This window comes from Silurus meridionalis, chromosome 14 (genome assembly GCF_014805685.1).
Source record: "Silurus meridionalis isolate SWU-2019-XX chromosome 14, ASM1480568v1, whole genome shotgun sequence".
Classification (NCBI taxonomy): domain Eukaryota; kingdom Metazoa; phylum Chordata; class Actinopteri; order Siluriformes; family Siluridae; genus Silurus; species Silurus meridionalis.
The window spans coordinates 8,424,602-8,448,448 of NC_060897.1; the positions used below are offsets into that span (position 1 = coordinate 8,424,602).

A 23,847-nucleotide genomic window follows, 5' to 3' on the forward strand; every position below is an offset into this window, starting at 1 on the left:
CCGACACGTTTCCCAGAACGTGCAATATTGAAGTTTTAGTGTCAGACAGTCAGAGTCTCAGAGGGAATAATCAGATTATAGGAACTATGGAAATGAGCAGCAGGTAACGCCGAGTTTCAAAAAACCAACACGAGCTGCACAGCCTTCAATCAGCAGCTCATCAGCTACACGCTTCATCCCTTTCTTCTTCGGATGTGTGTTTTTCACATTCACATTGTATCTCTCACATAAATCACTGTACAGCATGCAGAATGATGCTTCTAACGACTGGGCCGTGTGATAGCATTAAAAAAAAAAGGTAAAAATGTACAGTAATTTTTATAAAACAAAGGAATAAAATAGGATTTAGATTATAAAAAAGAAAATAATAAATTGCAATAAAAATAAATAGAATCTAAAATTTGTATATATTATCGACAGAGCAAATGAATACAAAGAGTATGTACATCATACGAGTTACCTATTTTTCATCCTCTCTCCATCTTTCTCGTTTACTCATTCATTCCTTTTGTACGATTCCTTTCTTTTCTCCCATGAGTTTCTTTCTCTCGGATTCAATTTTGGCTCTCGTACTGTTTTTAACTCTTGGTTTGCTGCAATGTTGCTCTGCTCCTCTCCTCAGATTCCTTTATCTGTTCTTTTGATACAATCGTTCTGTTTTCCTTTCTTTCTCTCTTACTCGTTTTTTCCTGGATACACCTTTATGTCCATCCCTCATATACTCCATTTCCTTCTTTCTTTCCTTTTAGTTTTCCTTCACCCATCCACTATTCCCTTCTGTCAATCATTCATTTATTCATTCACATTTTCCTTCATTCACATATTCCCTTTCTTCCTTCATTCATCCACATTTTAATTCTCCTCATTCCCTATACATTTCTTCCTTCTTTCCTTGTTTTCACTCTCCCGCATTTTCTCTTTTCCTTCCTTCATTCGCTGACAATTTCCTTACTCCTGTCCTTCATTGATCCAGATTCTATTCTTCCCTCTTTCAAGCTCATTTCCTTCCTTTCCCTCTTCATCCCCATTTCCGTCCTTCATTTGAAAGGAAGAGATCGAGTATTGCCTACAGAGCACATTTCACATCTCTGTGTGACGTTCGATTCGTCCACGGATTTCGGTTCGGGAAAGAATGAAAATGAGGAAGAGAAAAATCCGAAGAAAAACACCGGGGTTCCAGCAGTATGTGCCTGGACCCCTAAAAAGCATGAAAATGAATAAAAGGTTCTGGTCCTCTGGGTTTTGAACTTCTGACTGATCTTTTAGACTGTAACGGAGATTTCGTCTTTTCTTTCTGCAAAACCTTAAACTTCCTCAAATAGCTTTTTGAGCTTTAAACTTGACCTCGTGTAAACCCTGTCCCTCAAGTCAAGTGGCTTTTATCATCATTTCATCAACATGCAGAACAGTTAAGGATGGTAGGATTCACGATTCGCATCGGTGCATCGCATAAAAGGTAACGATGTGACACATTGATTTACAAGTGTGCATCAGAAAGAAGTCAATATTTGTATCGCGATGCAACGTTTTTAAGATTTTAGTAGATGCGCTATACTTTTATTTTGAAAAGTGACCAATTTTTTAGCTGTAGATTGATTTCTCCTCGCTGAGCGGTTTCTCGAGCGCGTTCTCTCAGCACCACTGCTGCTACGTAAATAAGACGCATCAACACTACGTAGACCGCGGCGTGTCCTGAGAGTCACATGGAATACAGATTAACATGGCAGAGCCAGAGTTCTTGGAGACAGAACTAGAAAAGAACGTCTGATCTTTTTTTTTTTTTTTTTTAACTGTATGATTTGATGTCTGTCTGAACCAAAAGCCTGTACAATATTGAGAGGCATACCATCATATTTTTCCGCCCAATCGCATTTTGCTGAAACGATTCCTTGAGTAACTCGAGTAGTTAGAATACAAAAAAAATCATTGAGGCGGCACTTCATTTAGTCCATTTAACTACACATGGAGCATTGTGTTTCCACACGGACATTATTACAGACACACCACCCGCTACACACTGAAGCGCTCTGGACAGGTAAACACAGAAGACACTGCCAAATGAAAAAATATATACCAACAGAGAGAAAAAAGCGAAGGGGCGAAGAGAATATTCGTGTGAAAGTCAGTTTCCGCCACATAAAAAAAAAAAGTTAATTCAACCTAATTCAGACTTTATTTTTTGCAATTTCAATTTGCAATTGGGCAGCGTCACCTCCTCTGTAGTGCCAGAAAGTTTTACACAGAACATTAAATGAAATCAATAGAATCAAAAGAATCACATGGTATCACACTAAGTCTTTGATTGTTAGAGTTCTGTCCAGTAATCATCTCTGGAGGAGACGGAACAAGACAGATAAAGCAGAGGAGCCACGTTCATACACCAACAGCTTCAAACTTTAGACTTCTGACAACATGGTTAGCGGTGGATGCACCAGAAATGTTGGATGTTTGTTCAAGTATGAATTGAGAGAAAAATGCCTGAGCACAGAGCAGCACACAGCACAGGGCAGGACACAGCACCACAGAGCAGCACACAGCACCACAGAGCAGAACAGAGCAGCACACAGAGCAGGACAGAGCACCACGACACAGCAGCACACAGCACCACAGAGAGCAGCACACAGCAGGACACAGCACCACAGAGCAGGACAGAGCAGCACACAGCACCACAGAGTAGGACAGGGCAGCACACAGCACCAAAGAGCAGGACAGAGCAGCACACACCACAAAGCAGGACACAGCACCACAGAGCGGGACAGAGCAGCACACAGCACCACAGAGCAGCACACACCACCACAGAGCACCAAAGAGCAGGACAGAGCAGCACACAGCACCACAAAGCAGGACACAGCACCACACAGCACAGAGCAGCACAGAGCTGTGTGCAAGTCTAGTCTCTTTGTATTGAGGAGTTGCGGCATTTACATTTGCCGCATTTAGCAGATGCCCTTATCCAGACCAAAAAAGTTAAACGTCTTGGGAAGTAGAAACAGTTACACAATCTGAACGGTACCTTTATCCAGATGGCAGGAGAGTAAAGTGTGTGTGTGCTGGTGGCTTTGAGGATGAAGTAAGGCAACGTCAGTGTGTTGTTAAAGGCAGTTAGGAGATCGGTTTGGAAAAACCTGCTCAGTCCTCACAGCACTCCTTCTATCTCAATTACTATCAATAACTAAAGAAATCCATCAAATAGATCAGGTCTGACTGCTCGTCATAACAGTATACCCATAATTCATAGCGCTCTCGACCCCCACCCAGTCAGCGCTGGTTTCTTCTGTAATGAGAGCGGAAGAAGAAAGGAGGAATCAGAAGAGGGCCGGGGTTGAGGGGTAGAGGGCAGGAGGAAGGAGAGGAGGTGTGACAGGTGAAGCGGTTAACCAGCTGCCTGTAATTACTCCGTTTATAATTAAAATGTAAATGCGCCACGCTGCCAGTCTATTACACGTGATCAAATTTCACCTCCTCTTCCTCCCTCTCACTTTCTCCAGCACGTTCTCCACTCCCCTGAGGATTGAGGACGGTGATACTACACAGACCTTTCACATGCCTCGTATCTTTTTTTTTGTCACATTACAGCAGCGCTGGCTGGCCGGGGAGGTTAAAAACGTCTTCAGACGTAACATTGGTGATTGATATAAAAATTAAATAAATGGGAAAAAAAGAGGCCAATTGGGTAATACGTGTGTGTGTGTGTGTGTGTGTGTGTGTGTGTGTGTGTTATATTTAATATATACCTTTCTTAGGTTTCTACTTAACTGTGCTACTGATTTCAGCAGACTAACATGTTTTCATTTCTTCCATCCTTCATTCATTCACTTCCTTGATATGTGGAATTGTCAGGATTTTCTCCTTTTAAGAGATATTCTTGAAGCTGGACATAAAACACTAACCTTATAGCACTAGCATTAGCTGCTAGCCACTTCCTGGTTAGCGGATAAAGCTAGCGCTATGGATTCTTTAGCATATATATATATATATATATATATATATATATATATATATATATATATATATATATATATATATATATATATATATAATGTAAATGCATTAACATACATTATATGATGGTTCAAAGGTTGTCCTAATACTTCTGTCAATATAGTGTACACATCTTGTGCTAAAACTTTATACACATCTATAGGAGATGGTTTGATTGAGTGAGCAGCTGAAAATAGGCAAAAATGTGTGATTTATAAAAGTCTGTTACAACTGTAATATTCAGGAGGACCAACTTTAGTTTCTGACGTTCTGGGGGAAAAAGTTCTTCTGGAGCTCTGGGGAAAAACCCTTAAAGGGTCTCTGTAGCACAACAGAGGATTGTTCTTTAAAGAAATAAAGTCGAATACCTCAAAAACGCAGGACCGTTGCGCATTCCCAGAAAACTCAAACATCTCTTTTATGAGTATAGATAACGCAGCGTCGATGGTCCGTTAGTTACCACAATTACGGTCGAATAAAATGTTCAAAAAGAGACATGTGTGTGAGAGGTCACTTTAAAAATCCGATCCAAAATGATTCGAACCTGAGCAACATTTAATCCCAATAAAAATTTGCTCACGCAAACCTGATCTCCTGATCCTGAAAACCCCGATTCTATTCTACTCCATCATCAGAATCCTTCTAATTGCGAGCGGGTTCTGAGAGCGGTGTCTTTGTCCTCTCGCTCTTGCACACAGGGCATCCCAGGGCTCCCCCTCAGGTGTTCTGCTAATTTGCTGCTATGCTTCAAATGCAAACGCTGGCTTCAGCACAAACACCACAGCACTAAAACCCCAGACACAGCAAGACTAAGAACACAAAAAAAAGAAAAATATCATTATTAAAATTAAATAAATAAAAAACCTACAGCCATGGAGATTTCTGGGGGAAAACATCGCGCTTGCCTTTGCCAGGTTAACACCTTCCCAGCATCAATTATCTCCAGTGGCTTTCAGAAATCTTTTTATATTAGCACAAGCCTTTGCTCCTAAGCGTTTTTTTCCTGTTCTTCCTGGTTATGCACTCTCTCTACTGATGAGTCCCTTTCACGTGTGCACGCGAGTGATACAATAGCACATGCGTGCTTCCATCAATCTTGCCGAGGATCGATTGAAGAAAAGGTCAAAATCTCCATTTTACTTCGCGTGCGAAACGGCACCGTCCGTCTTTTTAAATGGAAAAGACAATATGCTCGCACAAACACGTGTGAAGAGGAACAGAGAGAGAGAGAGAGAGAGAGAGAGAGAGAGAGAGAGAGAGAGAGAGAGAAAAGAGACGGAACTCACAAAACACTCCCTGACCTACAGACCAAAGTATCACAAAGCAGCGAGTTTCATAGCTTTTCCTCACATTTGTTTAGAATTTTGTGATCAGACTGCTATAGAGCTCTGACCTCAACCCTATTGAACCTCTTAGGGATGAATGTCAACCCCAGGCCTCCTCATCTCACCTACATCAGTACTTGACTTTATTAACACCACCCTTTCGGCCGAATAAGCAAAATCTGCCCCACCACCACTAGGGGTGTAACAGTACACGTCATTCGAGCCTTCTTTTGAATTGTATCGTTTACATTTTTAAAACCCTGTTTAGGTAATACAGATGTGGGGTTTTTTTTTTTTACATTTAATATTTACTTTTCTAAAGATATGATCTTGTCTTCGCAAAAGTCGTTACGTGTACCGTTACACCCCTATCCACCACACTCCTAAATCTAGTGGGGGTTTCTTACAACAGGGGGAAAGAATATGGAATGGGAAATTCTAATAGAACCTTATGGTTAAGTGTCCGCAAACATTTGTCCATGAAGTGTATAAGAAGGAAACATTGTGTGGCTTTGCATCAGGCCACGGTTGATCAGAGCTGCAAGTCATGTTATATTCCTCACTGAAAGCCGTGATTTATATCATAGAATACCCAAAAAGTGCGAGAGAGAGAGAGAGAGAAGGAAAGTATGAACGACGCAGAGTTCCACAGCTGTGCGGTGCTCATTTGAGTGAGAATAGAAAGAAAGCATTATTCATTTCACTTGTATCTGTCTATCCGTTGCAGACAGCTGCGGCATTCCGCTCAGCCAAGACATCCCTCTTTCTCCCAATTATCCGATTCGGGTCTAAGATAGATCGCACCCGCTGCCGCACTTCGGTTCGATCGCAACTGTAATGCATAATGTAGAACACTTCCGCTGTCTGTGCTTGTGGGTGAAAGATATTATTTGGAAAAAGAATCCCGTCTCGAGGGAACCTAGGACCGTTAACCACAACGTAAGCAGAGACTCTTGGCGGAAATTACTACGATGGAATGCCAGAATTCCCAAGTGGACTGTCGGAAGGAAACCGCATTGCTCAAAATGTCCTGCTTTGTCGTGTCAATGCGCAGTGAGCCGCCCCACTGGGGTTTTAGTCGAGTCTGAACACACCGGATTTGGGGGAGGAACAAAAGGAAGGGTCGAGGTTTGATGTGTGGATTTGTTGTGTGGATTATGAGGTGTCGGAAACGCGTGAGGAGATTAGCATCTGCTGTCTGGGGTGTTCTTCCGACTGGAGAGAGAAACCGAGACAGCAGCAGAAACCTGCGAATCTGAAAGCGCTGGCAAACATAACAGGTCTTCTTTAAAGTTTAGCTGGGTGATGGGGGTGACGTAAGCAGATAGTGGTGATGGACACGACACGAGGGTGATCAGCACTAATCCTGGACACAGAAACTCGTTCAACCAAGCAAATAAATTTGAAGCTGCATTATAGTATTGGTGCTGTTCCACATTTAGTCCAATTTTGCTGTTTTTTTTTTTAGATAGATAGATAGATAGATAGATAGATAGATAGATAGATAGATAGATAGATAGATAGATAGATAGATAGATAGATAGATAGATAGACAGATAGACAGACAGACAGACAGACAGACAGAGAAGGCCTGGGCAGTCAGTGCTCCCATTTATCCCAAAGATATTCAGTAGGGATGAGGTCAGAGCTCTACAGCAGAGTCACTCAAGATAAGGGTTGAAAAATATCAGGAATTTTTGAGTCTGGGAACTTTCGATGGGAATGAACAGGAATCAATGGGAATAAACTGGGAATTTACAAAATTGCAGGTTAGACTATAACAGGGAATTAAATGCGGAAAATCATTTTGTTATTTGGAAAAAAATAATAATCTCGCAGGGCAATTGTGGTTAAAACAACCAGATCTAATGCAATTTCAGTTGTATTTCTACCCTGCACATTCAATCACATGCATGCAGCACACTTACTGCAGGGCTACTGAGGCCACACCCCCTGCATGCACTGTGTATTGCACTGTGTAATCCTCCACAGCACCACACCATTTCTTCAATTCAGCACACAAAATGCTTTTGAAAAATGCATGCATGTCATATTACCAAATAAAATGTGTATATCTGTATGTTTGTACATGATACAGTTTTTTCCCCCCAAATTTCTAATGAATTCCCATAAATTCCCAGTTTCCAACTTGGAAAATTTCAGCAATCTCCCAGATGAAGTTCCCATGGAAATCTACCGCCTCTTTTCAACCCTAAAGATCTGCCACTCAAACCTGTGTAACCGTCAATTCCTAGATAAAATAAGAGTGCATACATTTGTTCCTTATTATTGTAAGTTTGTCACTAATGAGTGAGCCAGTGAAGACTGTGGTCGAGGAGAAACTCCCTGAGATGGCATGAGGAAGAAACCTTGAGATGAACCAGATTTTAACAGGGAACCTCGTCCTCATCTGGGTGGCGCCAAATGTCCATTCATTACAGTGAATCACTTATTAAGTGTGCAGCCTGTGCCACTGTAGTAGACTGCTGATATTAATTAAAGTCCTGATCCATGATCTCAATGAAACCATCTCTTAATGAAATGCTGGAATAGGTTAGAGTTCTCCTAGTTTATTGAAAATGTAAAATGCTAGCGCATCCGACGGCATCCTGTGCAATTGAATGTCTCCAACTTTGTGGCAACATTTTAAGGAAGAACCACATATTGTTCGAGAAGACAGGTGTCCCGCAACTTTCGTCCATAGGCTCATCAATCTCCTTTGCTCTCAGCTCTAGCCTGGTCCTGGATGTGCGATTTATGAAAAGTTCAAAGTTGGCAAGCTCTCAGCCGAGCGTCCTGATTAATGTGGAACTGCGACGATTGATTATCTGTAAACGGTCGACCATCTCTTTCAGGAATGGAGAGGTTTATCAATAGCGTGGAGCAATAACCGCAGTTCATTACTTATAATGCTACACTGTAATCTACAATGCAGCGCTAGCGTGCAGGCATTAATATTAATCCTGGGCCCGTTTTCATGCTCGCTAGTCTGCGATCACAATATTTACCTCATTTGTCATTTCGCAAATGAATCACGGGTCATGTTCCAGCCTGCTTCGGGATGTGTGTACGTGTAGCGTCGCTCGCGGTTCCGCCGCAGTAAAAGAGCTGTTTTTGCCATCGCGCTCGTGACTAATCGTGGCCTGGCTGAGGCAGCGTGTAAAAATGAACCCAAGCGAGGAACGAGGAGACGGCAAGATCCCGAGGCAGCGATCCACTATTCTCGGGTTTGGCAGAAGGATGCGTCTTTTCACTACGCACACTAAGCTGAGTCGGATTTAGGCCTGACGTATGCCCCTGCACCCCTGCTGCACCCTGCTTCACCTCGTGGGTGAGCTGGATCCGTCCTCGGCAAAGAAAACGTGCGAGGCAGGGCTTGGCACTGAGCGGTGTGACCGCAAATCCATTAGAGGGAAGAACGTTTGTGAGATGCAAATAGGTTTTACAGCTAATCCAGATCTCACCGGGGGTCCAGAAACAAAGCGGTGAACATGAGGATGGTGGTAATATCTTAATACGCACGGTATAAATGCATCAGGCCGAGGTTGTAAATGAAGCACAGCTGAACAATCGCTCTTTCGTGTTTAGGTTTACGGTATTTGGCACACGCCCCTTATCAAGAGCGGCCTTTGTTTATCTCATCTATTTACCTGAGCAGGTGAGGGACTTGCTCAAGACTTACTCAATAGTGGCATCTTGGTGGTGCAGGGATTTAAACTCACAACCTTCAACCAGAAGTTTACTATCTTAATCACTGAGCTACCACAGCCCCGAGACACCAAAAAAAAAAAAAACAGAAGAAAAAGCTGTTAAAACAGGAGAAGTAAGTAAAGATCTTGGGGGTAGTGTATTTCTCAATTAGGGGGGTGTGGGACAAAGTTTTTCCTCTTTTAAAGTCAGTCTAGCCTTAAAACCTGGTAATATGTCTACACATGTACACTGATCAGACATAACATTATGAGTGGTGAAGTGAATAACACTGATTATCTCTTCATCATGGTACCTGTTAGTGGGTGGGATATACTGAGCAGCAAGTGAACATTGTGTCTTAAAAGTTGACGTGTTAGAAGCGGAAAAAATGGGCGAGCGTAAGGATTTAGAGCGAGTATGACGAACGCTAAATTGTGATGTCTAGACGACAGGGTCAGAGCCCAGTGTGGTGTGTGTTCCCGGTCTGCAGTGGTCAGTATCTGAACATTGATATTTATTGTAACTAATATAAAAAGATCTGATCTAAACGCACAGATGTTACGTTAAGCACGATGAGGGTCTTGTTTCATCTCTGTTGTCCGGTTCAGATATTACTTCATTCAGATATCGCTCCTTTTGCGTCTTTAAGGAAAAATGATCTAAAATCTTATATGGAAACTTGTTCTTAAGATGCATTCGATGCAGATGCTACATAAAGTACTACATAAAATCAAAAATGCGTCAGACCTCCGAACCGTTTCATTGGGAACCAGCGATGATGTGGCTGCACTCTGTACATTTTAGTTCACTCTGGAAAATGTATCTACGGTTTGTTTCAACAAATCGTAATTTCTGTTCTCACCTCTCAAAAAATAAATAAATAAATAAAACATTTTCTCGAGAGTGAAAAGTCAAATTTCTGATTTCTAAAGAAAAGATTTTTTGTTATTTTTATAAGTTTTAAGTAGGCTGAACTTAAAGCTGTTATTGTTCAGGACATTTGGATCATGAATACACTATTAGCCGAAAACAAGCAGGATTTCTGTGAGTTTTACCGGGTCAGATTTAAGACATTTTAAGGATAAAATTTAAAGACTTATATCACGACATCAAGAAAACACACATGATATTAGCAACTGGCCTTAAACCAGGATTAAATTCTCTTATCGCTAAACTCGTACTTCCTCATGGCTGAAAAATTAAAATCAGTTTTACATCTGTGGTACAATCCGATCCGAAAGAGATCAGCGCCAATATCAGAAAGCTGATTGGCTGTTTCATGTTGGGAATAGTTTGCAGTCGTAACAGACAATTATATTTGGACTAGCAAAACAAAATAAATAAATAAATAAATAAATCACCTGCACCACCACAAACAAACAAAAGTGCTGCAGGAGCATTTCAATAAGGGTTGCATGTACATCAGAGAATTAAGAGCTGTTTAGGACCTAGAACAGCAAATTGATGGCTTTTTAAGAACTAAAATATCGATGTTAAAATGTTAAGACTTTTTAAGACCCTGCGGAATCCATGAAGAGGGTTGGAGCCAACATTGAGAAATCATTTACCCAACAGTGGAGTAAGACCAAGACGCCATTTGGCAGCGATCTGGCCGAGAAAACGCATATACAGTAAAGCGATGAGGTATAATTACTCAAGCGTTTTCCGCCCCTGCTGATGGCGCATGCTGTTCGTTCGCTGAATTCTCATTATATTTCGCCAGTGAAAACAATACCTCCGCTGAGGGCAGGAGCGGAGCTTCGCAGTGAAGGGCACAGCACAGAGTTTGGAATCGAAGCACAATTGCCTGTGCGGGGTGATTTATCACGAGCGGGTTGAGACGGCCAAAGTTTTAAAGCAGATGGTTCGGGGCCTCTATATTTGTTTTCCGCTGCCCCCGTCTCCGAGTAACAGAACAGAAAAATCCATTCGGGTTCGAAAGCAAGTTAGAAGCCGGGTAATATCTGGTTTGTGTTTACTGGGCTCCACACCCTTCTGTCTGCGGTCTGTGTGCGCTCGAGACGTCTTTTAATCATTTTCGAGTCTTAAAGCGAGTCAAAATACGGCTGACTTGCGGTTTTCGCTCCATCAAACAAAGTGAATGGCTTGTGATAGGAGGTTGTGTTATATGAAACTATACCAGACTTATAATTGTATCTTTTTATATTAACTGCATGACAGCGTGGCGGGTTTCTCCCACTCCTGAAATTTTGTGCTCATAGCAGTGTGTTGGAGCGGTTCTCTTACATACTAAATAAACCGAAATGTCTTCTAACACACACACACACACACACACACACACACACACACACACACACACACACACACACACACACACACACACACACACACACACACAGCTTCTCACTCCATTTCTCTCTTTCTCTAGTTAAAGGAGTACATAAACAGAAGGGAACAAGCCTGTATTAAAAGGCTTAAAGAGAGAGATAGAGAGAGTCGGAGAACAAGGATACGAAGGGGGACGAATGACATTTAAAAATTGTTGGTATGCAACAGGCTTAAAGCGAATGACGTACACGCCCACTTGCACAGCTCTCCCACTCGGTAAAGGACCTCGAAGTAAGTGTGAAAAACAAGGCAAAGTTTTCGGAACTCTGAGTCATTTGGAGTCAACTCCGAGCAAAATCAGCTTAGCTAAACGCTGACACGTTAAAGCCGCACATCTGACTCACGGACAAACTTTAACGCGGATAAATGTATACAGCACTGAGTCAGATTAAGACGATCTGCAAACGCTATTAAGAACAATGTTCGAAATGACCTGCTGTGAAGCGAATAATCACACGAGGCCTAGAGACAGGAGGAGGAGGGGGCGATAAGGGCTCTACTTCTGCTGTATGTTTGGGGGAAACATGAGGCTGATTGTGATGCTGCAGAGCAGTTGCATTTTTTCCCTTTCGCTGAACCGAGGTTTCATTACGTCCAACGTTGCTTTCTTTCTAAATCGCAAATCAAGGTATTCGTATATATTCAGGAATATATTAACTTAATGCTTCTCAGATCACCACATAGAAAGAGTGGCTACTTCAAATATTTTCAGCTGTGTTTACAAATGTTGCACTGTTCCCAAGGTGTCATTACATACAAAAGTAAAAAAATATATATATTTTTTTTTCAAGGAGTACATAAACAAAAACACACACACACACACACACTTTTTTTGTTTTGTTTTTTTGCATTTCAACTAAATTTTCTCCAACATTGTTTGACATTGTTGTTTTTTTTCCCCCACTTTGACACCATGTTACACAAACCCAATCAAAAAAAATAATTATAATAAATCAAGTCTTACACTATATGTATTAAAGTATTGGGTTATATGATTTTTCCAGTCATTTGTGGAGGCACACAATTTTTAGATCCTCTGGATGTGCTAATATTACATCTTCCTTTTACTTAAACTAGGAAGACCCAATGTTTTCCCAGACAGACAATGCATCTGTGCACAAAGCCAGTTCTCATTAATACATTCTTTACTAGGTTTGGAGGGGAAGATCTTGAGAGGCCTGCTATAGAGCTCTAACCTCAACCCTATTGAGCTTTTTTGGAGAAAATCTGGAACGCTGACTGCACCCCAGGCCTCCTCACCTCACCTACATCAGTACCTGACTTCACTTAGACACTATATAGGAGGATATAATAAGAGCAAAGGGGGACTAGATATGGAACGGGGTGTTCAAAAAGCACGTAATTTTAAGGTCAGGTGTCCACAAACATTTGTCCCCATAGTGGAGTGTAGATTTTGACTTAAAAAATGTAATCAATAAAAACAACTTGCCACAAACTGCGTGATCACTAACTGCTATTAAAAAAATCCTCGTCCGCGCTATAGAATAACACGATTAATATGCGGCTGTGCTCCGTAGTTACAGCAACAGGCTGAAAAGCCTGACCAGCGGAGCTTACCTCCCTATATGCTGAAGCTAGATTGCAAACTACAAAGAGGTGGAGAGAAAAGGCTGAGTGAGCACGGTGTGTGTGTGTGTGTGTGTGTGTGTGTGAACCCAAGCGGAAGAGGCAGAGGTGTTGATCAAAGGCATGAACACATTTCGAATGGCAGAATAATTAGTCATTTCTGACCAGGGGTCAGCCATTGCCTTTTTTTTTTTTTTTTCTCGAAAAAAAAAATTACTAAATAAAAATCATGCCATGTTAGATCCTTCGTGTGCACACGTGTGCTGAAAAGACCTCCCGTTGTGCCTTTTCCTCTCCACCAAAACACATTAGGGACAAAGTACACGATTGAATCCTATGGAAAAAGTGATTACCGAAGTGATGAGTGACTGAACGACATTCTCTATTTATAGAGTCTAATCCTTAATCAGAAAGAATGGGTGTGAGATGAATTTCCTGGATTGCCAGGCACCCAAAGCCCTTAATGTAGAACCGTTCAAATGGGTCCTGTTGCTATTATTTCAAAACAAGCTTTAGATCACTAATGACTCAGTGGAAAGGAAAAAAGTCCCAGAGATTGAAAGGGAATTCATGCTTTTCTAGGTGGGAACAGAGTCTAGTGTTTATGATGACTGCAAAAATCAACAGCATCAATGTGACATACACACACAACATGAGATGCAATGTGCTTGTTGAACATCCCATTCTACACCATTTGCTGTTCTAAAGCCTTCCACTCTTCTGGGAAGAGGTTTCACTATATTCAAGAGGGCGCTTGTGGAGATTTGTGCTTATTCAGTCATTAGGGTGTTGGTAAAGGCAGGTACTAATGTAGGTGAGGTGAAAAGCCCTGGAGTGCACTTCGTATAGGGTTGAGGTCAGAGCTCTAGAGCAGACCACTCAAGACCTTCCACTCCAAACCAACCCTTTGTGCACAGGGGCATAGTCATGTTGGAACAGGTTTGGGTCTTTAAGTTCAAGTGCGATCAAAATTGTATCATCCAAAGACGTCCGATACAATCGTGTGTTCAGTTGTGATAACAGTTTGGGAAAGAACCACAAGGAAATGGAGGGAGGCTGGAAAAGTCAGATGTCTCAATACTTTGGTCTGTATATTGGATCATAAATGTTTCAAAGTGTTGTGTCACCACGTCCTATAAACAACAGTGACAGTCATCAAGACACAAACCGAGGACGCACCAGCGACTCGTGACCTTCGAATGTAATAGAGTTAATTCTGCAAGTCAGCTACTTCATGCATGAGGCTTGTAGACTGTTTAAGCCTCGTCTAAAGCAGTATGTACTGTTCCTGCTTCAGAACCCCGTCTGAACTATTTGTAGGAAAATTATTCCTATCGTATGCTCATGCTCATCCTGTCTCTCTCTCTCTCTCTCTCTCTCTCTCTCTCTCTCACACACACACACACACACACACACACACACACACACACACACACACACACACACACTTGAATCCTGCAGTGCAGTCTTTATTTTTCAACATTTATCCTTCTATAATTAGCATAAAAATTAGTCACCAGTTTTATCTAGAGGACAGGGCGGCCTACACTCTGCTCTTCTCTAAGTCTGTGTTGATGAAACCGTTGCACGGTGGTGGACTGACGCAAACCTCATGGCAATACTTCACTTTCATTGTATTATTTCCATAGTGTTTAAATGTAACGTTGATTCGAATCATTAATAGTATCACTATCATAGGTGGCTATAGTACGAGGTGGTATTAAAATGTTCCGAGAATAGTTTTGTAACAAGCCAACAGATGGCAGCACAAGGCTGCACGCACAGTCACAGGGAGCGCCGACCTTCATAAGTCGGTGTGCCAAAAGACATCGTCCTGTGTACATCGGAAGCTGTGCAACTGGTGCTGTTCTGAGTTTCTCGCCGGGAAACATGATCTCACTTCTGCACACACCGGACTCGCCGAATCGGGCTCCCAGAGGACTTCGCTTCCTGTACCTGAAGATGAAGATTCGGCTCAAAGTTCAGGAAGTGATTCTAAATCCACTTTGACTAAATGGCACGTTTTTTGGAAATAATGTAGAAATGCTTTATAAACAAACATTGACCTCAGATCCATCGTCTTATGGAAAATATAGTACTGAATAAACAGTGTAGAAGTGCAGGAAGCAAATAATCACTCCCCAGCCTGCTGCTTAAAAAAACCTTCGTTTCCTCCACAGCTTGAAAATATGCATAACTACGAGTTCCCGCTTTAAGTCGAAAGCAGTATTTCAGCGAAGGCTACAGATGGTAACCCGAGCACACACATTTACTCAGGTTGGTCTCTTCTTTTACTTCCTGAAAAATACACCACCCTTCATCTTTCTGCTACAATGCACCTCTGTACTCTCTCTCTCTCATGCTTCTTACTTATTTCAGATCAAAGCCGGTTAAACATCTGGCGAGGCAGGTGTACCCATTGCTGAGCAGGTGAGTGCGCTCGTCTTGGTCACTCCGTCTCTCTCTCTCTCGCTCTCTCCCCATAGGTCGGGGCTGTGTGTTGATCCAACCCTGTGTCTCAGTTGAGTGCTGTTGTGCTTTTTCCTCTCAGGAATCTGTAAGCAGAACACAGATGAACAGGGGGAATTCCCGTTAGACTCATCGAAAGGTAAACACCAGGAGGTGCACTGACGTGAGCATTGTTCAAAATCTCACCATGCGTTTGTTTTTTGTTGTCGTTTTTTTGAGGGCTACGTTTCCACCCCTTTCTTGTTTCCGAGCTAGTTTACCGATAAGCCGAGCGTGTAAAGGCTGCAAGACCTCTCTCGTATTATCTCAGGAAAAGCATAATTGAGCAATCTCTCTCCGAAGGTGCAGGATGTGGAAAATCGCCCAGCTGGCCTGTCGCGCAAATAAAACAGCTGTTCTGGTGTGACGCCGCTGCATGCACTTCATACACAGCTTTTCCTCCTGACACGGCTGTGCTTCCACACTTCTACTAGAGCTACGGCTGGATGAAGCCGAATGCAGTAATCCAGTCAAGAAGACTTTTTTTTTACATTACAATTAAATAATTAAACATTTTAGCAAGCAAATGTCACTTGATGACTGATGACTCCTGACTTCTAACAGACTTATGATTATTCATAAACTGGGTCTGTACAGGTTTCACAAAGTCAAATGTAAGACTTTAGAAGACCCTTTTAAGACCATTAAAAATGAAAATTTATCAAAAACACACACAAGAACACTGTTAGCAACTGGCCTTAACCAAACCCTATTCATTTTTTTTTTTTTCAAGCCGAGTATCGCTGAACTTGTTCTTTCTCATAGCTAAAAAATAAAATCAGTTTTACGTCTCTGGTTTAATCCAAAAAAGATTCGTGCCAATAACAGAAAGTTGAAAGAACGAACTACAACATTACAGAAACTAACAAACAAAAATGCAGCAGGAGCATTTCAATGCGCATTAGAGGCAGTGTTACATGGACATCTGCAAAATTAAGGGTTTGTAAGACCTAGAACAGCAAATTTGTGATGTTTAAAGCCTAAAATTTTGATTTTTACATTTTAGACTTTAAGACTTTTTTTGTGATTGAAGGGAAAGTAAAAGGGAAAGTTTATAGGACTGTGGTGAGACCTGCGATGTTGTATGGTTTAGAGACAGTGGCATTGAGTAAAAGACAGGAGGTGGAGCTGGAGGTAGCAGAGCTGAAGATGTTGAGATTTTATTTGGGAGTGATGAGGATGGACAGGATTAGAAACGAGTTTATTAGAGGGACAGCGCATGTAGGACGTTTTGGAGACAAGGTGAGGGGGCGAGATTGAGATGGTTTGGACATGTGCAGAGGAGGGACATGGGGTATATCAGTAGGAGAATGCTGAGGATGGAGCCACCAGGAAGGAGGAAAAGAGGAAGTTTATGGATGTGGTGAGGGAAGACATGCAGGTAGTTGGTGTGACAAAGGCAGATGTAGAGGACAGGAGGGTATGGAGACGGATGATCTGCTGTGGCGAGCCCTAATGGGAGAAACCAAAAGAAGAAGAAGACTTAAGACCCTGCAGAAACCCTAATTGTTAGGGAGCAAAGTACCAAAAGTGCACAAGCACCCTATTGTTATTTTTATTATTTTATTTATTTTTTATTTTGGCACAATCATTCAGGAGGTCAATAAAAGGGGTGGCAATTTCAACACTTGATTTTTCTTGGATTTTGTAAAAATAAATAAATTTCTTCCGACTTCCCCTGCAAATTTGGTCCAATTACCATCAAAAGTTTTTATGTGATATTTAATTAAAACTTTTTTTTTACACAAATCGTATACATTTGTCTATTAAAAACAGAGAGAAACCTCTCCGAGAAGGAGGGTGTGGGATTTGGGGAAACGAGAATCATTAAAGGAAGAATAAAATAAAGTAGAAACGTTCCTCGAGCAGCTCTAATTCACAAAGCATGTGTATTTGAGGTTTATTGGATTCCCGGTGCTGCCACATGACCTACAGCACAAAGGGCTCTACATCAATGAGCCGTATTCTGATACCAATTTTAAGCATCAGATGCTTTACTGACATTTCTGAATTTCTGATGAAGAAACAAAACCTGTGAACTCGTTCCTAGTTCTTTTTTCTCCATCGCTAAAAGACTTTTGCAAGGAAATAGTCATGTGACCTTAAGAAGGGGGTTGGGGCGCAACAGGTGATTAAAAACAGGCAGGAAGGGAAGGAGAGAGGGAGGGAAGGAGGGAACAGATTGATCAGGTCGACACTGTGAGGCTCTTTTTAGTCATGTACTTGGAATAAATCACACGCATATGGGATAAGAACATGTTTGTGGAGGCGTGTTTTTCTTTAGCAGGAAAGTTGAATTAAGTGCTGAGGGAAATGTGTTGCAGGGGGAATGGATACATTAAAACTTTATTATTGATGATTCCAAAATGTTTCTCTCACTCACTCACTGCCAGTCACTTTTTATCTGCTCACTTAATCACTTTCACCTGCTCACTCACTCACTCACTGCCAGTCACTCTTACCTGCTCATTCACTCTCACTTTCACTCATTTACTCACTCACTCACTCTCACTGCCAGTCACTTTCACCTGCTCACTCACTCACTTTCACCTGCTCACTCACTCACTGCCAGTCACTTTCACCTGCTCACTCACTCTCACTCACTCACTCTCACTGCCAGTCACTTTCACCTGCTCACTACTCACTCCCACTCGTTCGTTTGTTCGTTCGTTCGTTTATTTACTCTCTCACTCATTCACTCACTCACTCATTTACGCTCTCACTCATTCACTCACTCACTCATTTATGCTCTCACTTATTCATTTTTTACTCACTCATTCGTTCATTCATTTACTCTCACTCATTCATTTAATTTATTCCTTCATTCATTTATTCATTCACTCACTTATTTACACTCTCACTCATTCACTCACTTACTCGTTCATTTACGCTTTCACTCATTCACTCACTCACTCATTCATTCCCTCACTCATTCACTCACTTATTTGTTCATTTACGCTCTCACTCATTCATTCACTCACTCATTCATTCATTCATTCCCTCACTCATTCATTCACTCACTTATTTGTTCATTTACGCCTCACTCATTCATTCACTCACTTACTCTCACTCATTCATTTACTCACTCACTCTTTCACACTCATTCACTCACTTTCACTCGTTCACTCTCACGGTCATTCACTTTCACCTGCTCATTTACACAAGGTCACTCTTTTCTTCGATGTCACTCATTCATAGTCGCTCGTTCCCTCATTGCCGCTCAGTCACTCAATTCACTCAATGTCACTCATTCACTCACTCACTGTCAGTTACTCTCAGCTGGTCATCCCCTCACTCATTCACTCATTCACTGTCCGTCACTCACTTATTCACTCACTCACTGTCAGTCACTCTCAGCTGCTCATTCACTCACTCAGTCTTTCACTTACTCACGATCTCTCTTATTCACCGCCTCTTACTAATCCGTTCGTTTGTTGTTTCACACTCACCTGTTCACCGTCTCTCAAACTCACTCACTTGCTGTCTCTCACTCACTTATTCACACATTTACTGTGTCCCACACGGTGTCTTTCAGCAGTAATTATTCATTCACACACACACACACACACACACACACACACACACACACACACACACACACAAATCCTAAACCCTCTACTGTGCACCGTTTTGATTTGTAACAGATTAAACCTGCATAATCAATACACCATTTTATTTATCTTTTCTACATTCCCTTCAAACACACTGAACTTTAACAAGCAGCAAAGCTCTCAGGCAGATAAAAGATAGACTGAAAACAAAAACACAATAAACATTTATTAAAAAAAAACATGGAACTGGCTAGACACAAAAGCCCCCTCCCCAAAAAACAATAAAAACACACCACAGTAGGAACAGCAGAAGATGAATTAAGCGGAGGGGAGAACGAGACAGAGAGATGAGAAGGGGCATGAAACGAATGAGAGAACGCGGGCGAGAGAAAGAGTTTATTCCCCGAGAGGAAAGGCGTGCGTATTTGCATGCGTGTCTCCGTGTGTCCCTGCTGCTCGACGGCAGGAAAGCGCATCAAACGCGCAAATGTGTTTTAAATGCCACTGATTTACTGTCATGATCAACAGCAGTGCTGTCAGTGAGAGAGAGAGAGAGAGAGAGAGAGAGAGAGAGAGAGAGAGAGAGAGAGAGCGCGCAGCAGAGCCACAGGAACACTTTTCTAACACACAGCAGTGGACAATTCGCTCAGGACGAGCAGGTTTCATGTCTGGGGCGATTACTGTGGTGAGCAGTTTTTCTCTCTTGGATTGTGACATCATGGTGTAAAAACACAGCATGGCAGGTAAATGTTTTCAAAACCAAAAACTGACAAACCAAAGCACAAAATTCAGCCACCTCAAAGTAAAAAAAAAAACAAAGAAAAACTATTTGAACAAAAGCTATATGCGATTCTTCCTAAAAGTGTGACCATAAAGACGAAGACAACTCTATTAGACAGTCGTGTCAAACCCTGTAAACATTTCCTGCTGCGAATGCAGTCTGCCTTTTAATTCGTGGACAATTTGATGGTTTTCTTGTAGGGTACATTCAGCATACTAAGCTCCATGTTTGGTGTCAAAATGCCAGCGTATAATGTATGTATAACTTCTTCACCGCTGACGCGACCTCTTTGTCTTCACACACCGGTTTGTCCTCTCGAAGCGCGACCGTATACAGTAATCCCCCCCGCCCCGCCCCCAACCCCAATTTGTGCATTTGCCACATAACTAATTTGTTGGCTGATTTCCGGTTTCGCTGATAGCATGATAGACCAAAAAACTTACAGGGAATTGGTTTTATGGAGATTTATGTTGAAATAGTAAAATACAGTGGTACCTTGACCTACGAGTTTAATGCGTTCCGTGGACGAGCTCTTATCTCAATTTGCTCGCACATCAAATACATTTTCCCCATTGAAAATACTTAAAATAGCATCCATTCCTACCCTCAAAATGCCACCCTGTTTTTATGTTTCATGTTATTAAATTAGGAAAATACATTTCTAAATAACAAATCCTGTATAAAAACATAATAGAAAGAGTATGTAAAGATATAATAAGGTTTTATTTCGTGTATTTACCTTGGAGATGACACGACTTGAGCTAACAAAAAACGCTGATGGAGGGGGGCGGGGGGTAGAGGCGATAAGCGGAGACGGACTTGTTTTTTACTATCACTCCTGTACATTACGTATCCCTAAACTTTTAATTTTTTACTTTTTCTTCTTTGCTTATCTTAATTTTCGTCACAATCTTCGCTTTCTGGCTTCGCCATCTAGCAGCAGCGTCTCGAACTCGTACCTCAATTTTTGCTCGTGTAACAAAGCAAAAAAAAATTGACCGAGTGACCGCTCGTACCTCGGAAAAAACTCGTTCATTAATGCACTCGTAGGTCAAGGTACCACTGTATATTAATAAAAATATCGTTATTAATCATGAAATAAAGTAAAATGTTAAAACAGTACTCTACACATAAAATAGCATTTTCGGGGTGGCGTCAGTTTATCACGGTTATTCATATCAGGGATTTCTGTATATTCACTTTCCCATCTTTAATTAAATGGTCTTTCTTCGACGTCAACATTTCTGTTGGAGGTTTTGCGATTTGTTGATCTTCAATCGTAGAAAAAGAAATGGCTGTGAAACGCTAAAGTAGAAACACAGCACTCTAGCAGTGGGATGTCATTTCGGGGGTCACGATGTGCATCGTGACATTTAAGACAGACAATCTGATTTAAAGCTTGTGTGAGCTACATAAAATGGCAAGACGAACTGGATTCGAGCTTCGGGTCTCAAGTTTCACACCTGTTCCATATCTCTGATAGCATTCAATTAAACTAGGAGGCCCAAACCTGCTCCAGCATGACAATGCCCCTGTGCACAAAGCCGGCTGCATGAAGAGATCCTTTAGATGGGTTGGAGTGGAAGATCTCCTGCTAAAGAGCTCTGAACTTGACCCTATTGGGATCAATTGAAACACTGACTGCACCTCAGGCCTCCTCATCCTACATCAGTACCCGACTTTACTTTTAACACTCTTATGGCTGAATGAACACAAAATCTCCACAAGTGCACTCGGAAATCGAGTGGAACATCTTCCCAGAATAGTGGAGGTTTTTAAATAAAAAAAAAAGTAATCACTAAACTTAAAGTCCGGTGTTACAAAACTATGTATATTGTATCAGGAGAACATAAAGCCCATAATATCAACATGTTAAGCAAAGACAGAACACTGTTTATATAAGGTTGCCATAACCATGTCCACTCTCGATCTAGTGTTTAACCAGCAAAATATCAAAATTAGTTTTTTTTCATGCAACAAAAACATTTCATTATTTGTTTAGTCGGAGTTTTTTAGTGAAGTGTTTTCACGACAGGAACCTTTCCAGCAATCCACAACCATATTTCTTACGAACCCTAAACGCATTTCCAAGCAAAATGATAAATCCTGCTTTAAAACGCTTACAATTACTGCAGCCCTTTTTTTTTTTTTACCAGAACAACAGAAATTCTCCCGCAAATCTCCTGATTTCCCTTCTGTTTTTTCCTTGAAAGGTTCCTGAACTTCAGCACCTTATATAACACGTCAAAGATGTCTCCGTGCACCTTTGGAATCATGAATATTAATGCGGCATCGTTCACACCTTTATTGAAGTCGTACGAACAGAAATCCACTTGATGAAAATGTTTTGATCGGCTGTCCAAATCTTCCTCCCAAATTTAGAACAGACCGAAGAACGAGCAGGAGAGCGATAAGCTGCAATTAAATAAGTGAGAAAATGAAGAGAGATCGTGAGAGAGAGAGACTGGGAGAATGAGTTGATCATCGATTTTGCTTTCCAGAAGAAGCGAAGACATTAAAGAACCTTGAAAGGCACTGACGTGTGCGCGCGTGTATACACACTATTGTCAAGAGTCTCTAATGCTTTTCAACAGCCTTCACCAGTAAACACAACGCCATCTCATCAGCCGCCTTTCATCACCCAGATAAGTCGTTAGGTGATCAGACACCGATGAGGGGGGAAAGTCATGTGACCTTCGGGGCCTTGAAGGACAGACTATCGCTTTGAAGGAAGAGCAGACATAAATGAGGGAGTGTGCAGCAATGTCAGAGCGGTGAGGTAGAACCAGGAGGATGAAAGAAGGTCCCTGAAGGGGTGGGGTGGGGTGGCGTGGGGGTTTCTAATAGTAAGGGTCAGTTTGGGAGCTACGAATTGTTGAAGTGGCCTTGAACGATCGATAGTCAATTACTAATCAATTAATGAAGTCGACACACACAAAACTTTCAGGCTTGAAAAAAAAAAAAAAGTTTAGATTGGATGTCTGGACGACTAGGGGACTAATCCGTCTCCAGAATGTTCTGTATATCTCTGTATGATTAGGCTGGCTCAGGGCCATGTGAAGCTTCTCAAGGTGTTTTAACGCTCATTAGTCTGATTGCCGAGTCGAGATTAGAGTGAAGTTCATACTCCGAACCGTGGATCTTCATGAGCTGGCTTTGTGCACAGGGACATTATCATGTTGGAACAAATTTGGGTCTCGGAGTTGAAATGAAGGGAAAACTTCATGCAACCACACCCAGTACTAGTGCAAAGGATCACAAAACTGACAGTTCGGATTACGGTGCAATTTTCGAGTCACGGAACAGAATTTTTCGGATCAACCAAAAAAAAAAAAAAAAAAGGGGGGGGGGGGGGTTTACTTTGCTTTCCATTTATTACAAGAAAATCACAGCGATCCCATACATACGATCTGAATGACTCTGGAGGCTTTTCACGTTTTCCTGCTCCTCTGCAAGTCTTCCTGGTTGACTAGTTCACGTGAACACATGACTGCGCTATGCAGTTATGAAATTGCTTAAAAAGCATCTTTCACCCTGCGATCTTTACAAAAAGTACAATTAATCCGCAAGGCGAAAAAATAAATAAATAAATAAATAAATAAATAAATAAATAAATAAAACAGGAGGAATGAATCCGCGGCTCACGTGCGTGACGAACCGTGGGTCGTGATCTGTTGCACCCCGAACATCCAAACACATCCTATACAGCTGTGTGCATCCAACATTGTGCTCAATTTGGCTGGAATATCTCTTCAACATATGGCTTAAAAGGTCAGGTGTCCCAATACTTTTGTCCGTACAGTCTATTTCTATCAGAAAATGGTATTTTCGGTGGACTGGCTTTCAGCTCCTGTTCCGTTTGTAAGGCACAGCAGTGGATAATGAAGGTGTTTGTTAAAAATACAGTAAAGATGCAGATGAATTCAGCACTGATGCTGTTTATTAAAGAACATCACGGTGGCACACAACCGCCACATTTGTGTGTGAAGTGCGTTTTTAAATTCACACGTGTCTTCCTTTTTGTCTCGTTTTTTAGCTCAGGACCCTTTATATAAACACATAGACACACACGCAC

At 41.6% G+C, this 23,847-nt stretch overlaps 1 protein-coding gene across 6 annotated transcripts in view; it reads right to left on the reverse strand.

Moving 5' to 3' along the window:
- LOC124396374 (speckle type BTB/POZ protein) overlaps positions 1-23,847 on the reverse strand; it is a 102,537-nt gene that overhangs the window by 59,841 nt on the left and 18,849 nt on the right. For 2 of the 6 annotated variants that reach the window (XM_046865485.1, XM_046865487.1), the window contains exon 2: positions 15,303-15,487. The exons of 2 other annotated variants lie outside the window; for them this stretch is intronic. The gene's annotated coding sequence lies outside the window, so the exon portion shown is untranslated. Of the gene's footprint in view, positions 1-15,302; positions 15,488-15,587; positions 15,919-23,847 lie in introns of those variants that run through there. 2 more of the 6 variants (XM_046865486.1, XM_046865488.1) reach the window with 2 other exon arrangements.